This window comes from Lathyrus oleraceus, chromosome 2 (genome assembly GCF_024323335.1).
Source record: "Lathyrus oleraceus cultivar Zhongwan6 chromosome 2, CAAS_Psat_ZW6_1.0, whole genome shotgun sequence".
Lineage (NCBI taxonomy): Eukaryota > Viridiplantae > Streptophyta > Magnoliopsida > Fabales > Fabaceae > Lathyrus > Lathyrus oleraceus.
The window spans coordinates 168,863,247-168,870,475 of NC_066580.1; positions in this window are offsets into that span (position 1 = coordinate 168,863,247).

Sequence of the window (7,229 nt, forward strand, 5' to 3'; positions counted from 1 at the left end):
TGTCAACTCTATTGGGGAGTGTATGTCCTGAAACAAATGCTTAGGGAAGTACAGTGGTGAGAACCTGCTGGGGATTGAAGAATCCAATACTCTGATCAGCTCTGCAGGGATAAGACACCGAATTCGTCTGTTGGCGACTTCACTGGGGAAGATATTCACGATCATCTGCAGGGGATTTTAAGGAAATGCCCCGAGGGTATCTGTTCTGAATAGACGATCCAAAGCACTTAAAATTAACAACAATTTTAGATGTTTATTAAGCATGTACCTGTAAAGCCCTTATGTGTCATGATGCAATGTTTATCAAAAATTCGGACGTCATTTTTGCAAACAAAACAGTAAAATGAAAATGAAAACCGAGATATACTGAATAACATGATTTTATTGATTGAGTGGCCTCTGAATAGGCATTTACATCAGGAAGCAATCGCTGGAAAGAGGTAATCGCACAAAAGATAAAAACAGAAATTAATCTAATGGCAATGTGAAATGGATTTCTATTGGGTTCCAATTCTGCTATGACTTGCCCGTCTTCAAGATCCTCCAGATGATCAGCCTTCTGAAAAGGTGATTGGACTGTTTCCTACCTTTCGAAAATTTCCAGTCATCGACATGAGATTCATAACTAACTCAGAACGCAGTCATTCGCTTAATCCCTAACTTTTGCCTGGATCGCCCCTTTTCGGGTTTTCAATCCACCGGGATACCCATTTTTGCCTAAGTTGCCTTTTCAGGTTTTCAACTTACCGGGTGTACAATCTTTTCATTTTTAATCCCTAATTTTTGCCCGAACCTTTTCATTTTCTTGGTTCGTCGGGATGCCCATTTTAGCCTGGACTATTCTTTTTACTGTCCAGCGGGTCTATTTTATGCGAAGTATTTTTTAACTGCGTCTGAATTCACAGGGGAAGTGAAGTTTTCACCATCCATAGTTGCAAGCATTAAGGCCCCACCATCAAAAACCTTGGTGACAATATACGGTCCATCATAGTTAGGAGTCCACTTGCCCCTGTGATCTGTCTGAGGAGGAAGGATCCTTTTCAACACTAAATCTCCGACTTGGAAACAACGAGGACGCACTTTCTGATCAAAGGCTCTCTTCATCCGACTCTGATACAACTGCCCATGACAAATGGCTGCCATTCGCTTCTCTTCGATAAGACTCAACTCATTGAACCTTGTCCGAGTCCATTCCACTTCATCTAACTTGACATCCAACAGGACTCTTAGAGAAGGAATCTCCACTTCAACAGGTAGGACTGCTTCCATACCATACACCAGGGAGTAAGGGGTTGCCCCGGTCGATGTACGTACTGAAGTGCGGTACCCATGCAAGGCGAAGGGTAGCATCTCATGCCAATCTCTGTACGTGACGACCATCTTCTGCACAATCTTCTTTATGTTCTTATTTGCCGCCTCAACAGCGCCGTTCATCTTAGGGCGGTAAGGGGAAGAATTGTGATGCTGAATGTTGAAGTTCTGACACAACTCCTTCATCATTTTGTTGTTGAGATTAGAACCATTATCAGTAATGATTCTTTCGGGAATCCCATAGCGACAAATGATTTCTTTCTTGATGAAACGGGCAACCACATGTCTGGTGACATTCGCGAACGACGCTGCTTCGACCCACTTGGTGAAATAGTCGATGCCAACAAGGATGAAGCGGTGCCCATTGGAGGCAGTCGGCTCGATCTTTCCAATCATGTCAATACCCCACATAGCAAACGGCCACGGCGAAGACATCACATTCAGAGGATTCGGCAGCACATGCACCTTATCAGCATAAATCTGGCATTTATGACACTTCCGAGCATATTTGAAACAATTTGATTCCATGGTTATCCAATAATAACCCACTCTCAACAATTTATTAGCCATTGCATGTCCGCCGGCATGAGTACCGAAGGAACCTTCATGAACTTCCTGCATTAACATGTCCGCCTCGTGTCTGTCCACGCATCTGAGCAAAACCATGTCGAAGTTCCTCTTATACAGCACATCGTCTTTGTTCAAGAAGAAACTGCCTGCCAATCTTCTCCAAGTCTTTCTGTCATTGTTGGATGCCTCTGCAGGGTACTCTTGATTCTTCAGAAAGCACTTGATATCGTGATACCAGGGCTTGTCATCGACTGTCAGTTCAGCAGCAAACACAAACGCGGCCCTGTCAAGGCGCATCACATCGATCCTGGGAGCATGGTTCCAACGAATTACCTTGATCATGGAGGATAGAGTAGCAAGTGCGTCTGCCATCTGGTTCTCATCACGAGGTATATGATACAATTTTACTGTTGTGAAGAAAGTCAACAGTCTTCTCGTGTAATCTCTATAGGGGACCAGAGTGGGCTGGAGAGTATTCCAATCACCATTCACTTGATTGATCACCAGAGCTGAATCTCTGAAGATGTCCAGAGTCTTGATTCTCAGATCAATGGCTTGCTCAATACCCAAGATACAGGCCTCGTACTCAGCTTCATTATTTGTGCAATCAAAAGTCAGACGAGCGGTGAAAGGCATGTGGGCACCTTTCGGAGTAGTAATGACAACGCCAATTCCGCTTCCTCTAGCATTGACAGCCCAATCAAACAACAAAGTCCACTTCTCGTTTGGATCAGGTCCCTCCTCAACAACTGGCTCTTCACAGTCTTTCATCTTGAGGAACATGATGTCTTCATCTGGAAAATCAAACTTCATCGGCTCATAATCATCAATCGGCTGCTGAGCAAGATAGTCTGACAGAATACTCCCTTTGATGGCTTTCTGGGATGTATATTGGATATCGTACTCTGTCAGTACCATTTGCCAACGAGCAACCCTTCCGGTGAGAGCTGGCTTCTCGAATATGTATTTCACTGGATCCATCTTAGAAATCAACAAGATAGTATGGTTCAACATATACTGCCTCAGTCGGCGAGCAGCCCAGGCCAAAGCACAGCAAGTTTTCTCAAGCTGTGAATATTTGATTTCACAGTCGGTAAACTTTTTGCTAAGGTAGTATATGGCATGCTCTTTTCGACCAGACTCGTCATGCTGTCCCAATACACACCCCATCGAGTTCTCAGTCACTGACAGGTACATTATCAGAGGTCTCCCAGGAACTAGAGGTATAAGGATTGGAGGTTTCTGTAGATACTCTTTTATCTTCTCGAAAGCCCTTTGACAATCTTCATTCCACCTGATAGCCTGATCTTTCCTCAGCAATTTGAAAATTGGCTCACACGTGGTTGTTAGGTGAGAGATGAACCTTGCAATGTAGTTCAACCTCCCTAAGAATCTACGGACTTGCTTCTCTGTTCTTGGCTCAGGCATTTCCTGTATCGCTTTCACTTTGGCCGGATCCACCTCAATCCCTTTTTCACTAATAATAAAACCCAGTAGTTTTCCCGATCTTACCCCGAAAGTGCACTTGTTCGGGTTAAGCCTTAGCTTGAATTTCCTTAACCGTTCAAACAATTTCTGCAGATTCACCAAATGTTCTTCTTCTGTCTGAGATTTGGCAATCATATCATCAACATAAACCTCGATTTCATGATGAATCATATCATGGAACAGAGTCACCATAGCTCGTTGATATGTTGCTCCGGCATTTTTCAGACCAAACGGCATCACCTTGTAGCAGAAGGTCCCCCATGGGGTTATGAAAGTTGTCTTTTCCATGTCTTCTGGTGCCATCTAGATTTGGTTATATCCCGAAAAGCCATCCATGAAGGAGAATACCGAGAACTGAGCTGTATTATCCACCAAAACGTCGATGTGAGGTAATGGGAAATCATCTTTAGGGCTAGCTCTGTTCAGATCCCGGTAGTCGACACACATCCGTACCTTTCCATCCTTCTTAGGTACCGGAACGATATTTGCAACCCATGGCGGATAATTGGTGACTGCTAGAAACCTTGTATCCAATTGCTTTTGCACTTCTTCCTTTATCTTGACAGCCATCTCTGGTCTTGTTCTTCTGAGCTTCTGCTTGACCGGAGGACAACCTTCTTTGAGAGGCAAGCGGTGTACCACGATGTCTGTGTCAAGCCCTGGCATGTCTTGATAAGACCAAGCGAAGATGTCAACATACTCTTGCAGCAATTTGATCAACCCCTTCTTCACATCATCTCCCAAAGCAGCCCCTATCTTGATTTCTCTCTTGGCGTCCTCGGTGCCGAGATTAATCACTTCAGTAGGCTCTTGATACGGTTGAATGATCCTTTCTTCCTGTTTTAAGAACCTGGCAAGTTCTTCAGGGAGTTCACAGTCTTCATCACCCTCTTCTTCAGCTTGAAAGATTGGATTTTCAAAGTCAAAGCGAGCCATAGCAGAACCGTTATCAATAGGATCCGGTGTTGTGCATCTGCATGAGTGATGGTATGTGCTTATGAGTGTGAACAAGAAGTGAAAACTAAACAAAACATTGCCATTTTTTTTTATTTTGAAAAACTGCAAAAATAGAAAGACAGGGAACGCGATATTTGAGTGCAAAAAGACGTCCTTTATTTATGATAAAAAATGCAAGTGTCACATAGATGAGCCCTACAATGAGTCATTACGCCCTGGGCGGAACGTAAGACTTGTATATGCATGAATAAACAAAGAAAATTACTCTTCAAGAAGAGTGACTTGGATAATCTCTTCAGAAGACCAGTTGTTGATGACTTCACCCGGGATCCTCGGACGCACCCAATTATCAATGTCACAATCACTATCCCCATCTTCTTCGTTGTTGACCGCAGAGATCTGGCCATACTGAATGATGCCAGCACTGGAGAAAGTAATCGGCCCCTAAAGTGTTGAAGTTGTAGAAGTCAGAGCTGGCTGATATCCAATCCCGAACTTATCTTCTTTCATTGGTAACTCCAACAGACGCCCCCAACCGGGAGCAACACCTGAATCCACCACGACCCGTGCCTGCTTAAAGGATGAGATAGAGGCACCCGCTCTAACCTCTTCCACCGGAGCTGCATCCTTGATTTGAACTGACTCAAAAGCCTGACACAGAGTCTTATGAATTTCACCTTCTACTTCTACATACTTGAATGTAGACAGGTTACTGACCAGGATGTCCTCCTCACCACAGACGGTGATAATTCGTCCGTTGACCGGAAACTTAATCTTTTGATGTAGAGTGGAAGAGACTGCCCTAGCATTATGGATCCAAGGATGACCCAGCAAGCAACTGTAGGAAGGACTGATATCCATCACGTAGAAGATAGTGTTGAAGGTTTGTGATCCAATCAGAATTGGCAATTCTACTTCTCTAAACACCGATCTCTTAGAACCATTGAAGGCTCTCACAATAAGATCTGAAGGTTTCAAGACCAAACCCTCTACTTCTAACCTTGACAGGGATCTCTTGGGTAGCACATTGAGAGAGGAGCCTGTATCCACCAGAACATGCGATAGCATGGTGTCTCTGCATTCCATTGAGATGTGCAGGGCCTTATTATGATTGCGTCCGGCTGGTGTCAAGTCAGAATCGGTAAAACCCAACCCGTTGCTTGTATGCACATTGGCAACGATCCCTTCTAGTTGGTTTACCGAGATCTCTTGAGGTACATAAGCAGCATTAAGAACCTTCAGAAGTGCCTCCGAACACAACAGGAGTGAGAGAATGGATATCTTGGACGGAGTCTGAATCAACTGATCGACTACCTTGTAATCGCTTTTCTTTATGATTCTCAGAAGCTCGTCCACATCCTTTGCAAAAGTGGGCTCAGAACCCTCCTGGGGTGCAGAGGTACCCTCATTCACGACTTGCTTGCCTTTAGCTTTCGCCACAGCATCGACATTATCATCTTGGGTAACCGGTGGTGAGAACAATCTACCACTCCTGGTGAATCGCCCGATTCCACCAACATTATCCACTGCGGGACCGTCAAGTTCAGGCTTCTGACCCTCTTCTACTTTCAGTGGTCGTTCCACCCTATGATCGTGCGTGTACACGCTCCCCCCATAACGCCACGGAATGGCCCTTTCACTGGTGAAAGGTAAAGGACCAGGGGTTGTGATGGTCATAGTAGATTGTCGCACTGGTGGCGCGAGTTGCGCTTCTGGCATACTGATCTGATTAGTTGGGTAGAAAATAGTGATAGTAGTGATATCATAGTCGTACTCAGAAATCTCATTCATTGAAATGCAAGCATCCGAAACATCGGAATCAAGTTCAATTACATCATCATGGATTACAGAAACAGTAGGAACAACATCTGCGAATTCATCAGTAGCATCTTCAAACCCTTCTTCCTCAACCCCTTCCACAGACTCTTGTACAGACAAATCTTCAACCTGGAGGATACCTTTGTCGAGCAAGGCCTGGATACCCTGCTGTAGCTTCAAACAACCTCCGCCCTGAGTAGCACAATCCAAACAACCCTTCGCACAACCGGGGAAAACATTGGCCTTCAGCAAGCATCCTTTGATATCCAACAATGGAGTCTTCAGCTTCAACACATCCTTAATGGACTTAGCTTCTCCCTCTACCAAATTAACGTTCGCACCATCATGCTGGGGCATGGGATTGTTGACGACATTCGGAGCCGGTGCAAGGTCGATGGCCTTTGAATCTATGAGGTCCTGAACTACGTGCTTAAAAGCTTTGCAGTTCTCAATGTTATGGCCAGGTGCCCCAGAGTGGAAGTTACACCTAGCGTTGGCGTCGTAACCCACCGGAAGTCTACCAACAGGAGGAGCCAGGGTGCGCAATTGCACAAGTTATAGTTGTTGAAGACTAGAAAGCAACTGAGCGTATGACATTGGAAGGGTGTCGAAACGCCGGTCCATCATCCTTTGCCTCTGTTGATAGGCGGGTCTGTTACCCGGTTGTTGCTGCTGTTGATACTGAGCTGGTTGACTGTGGTTGTTGTTGTTGTAGTGGTGCTGCAGCTGGAATGGTCACAGTCGCAACATACGGTTGCTGATGATAATTCTGAAAGTTATTCCTCCAGTTATCCCTGTTCTGATAAGAAGATATGGCATTTGCATCCCCTTCTCTCCTCTTCTGTCCCTGAACGAATGGCTTCTTCAACCCTGATGAGGATCCACCTCCACTCTGGATCTTGCAGGTCTTCAGGTAATTCTCCACCCTCTCTCCAGTAGAGACCACATCAGCAAAGTTGGAAGCATTGCACCCCACCAGACGCTCCAGATAAGGTCCAGGCAGCGTATTCATGAACATGTTGGCCATTTCCTTTTCCAACATAGGAGGCTGAACACGGGAAGCTATCTCCCTCCAGCATTGAGCG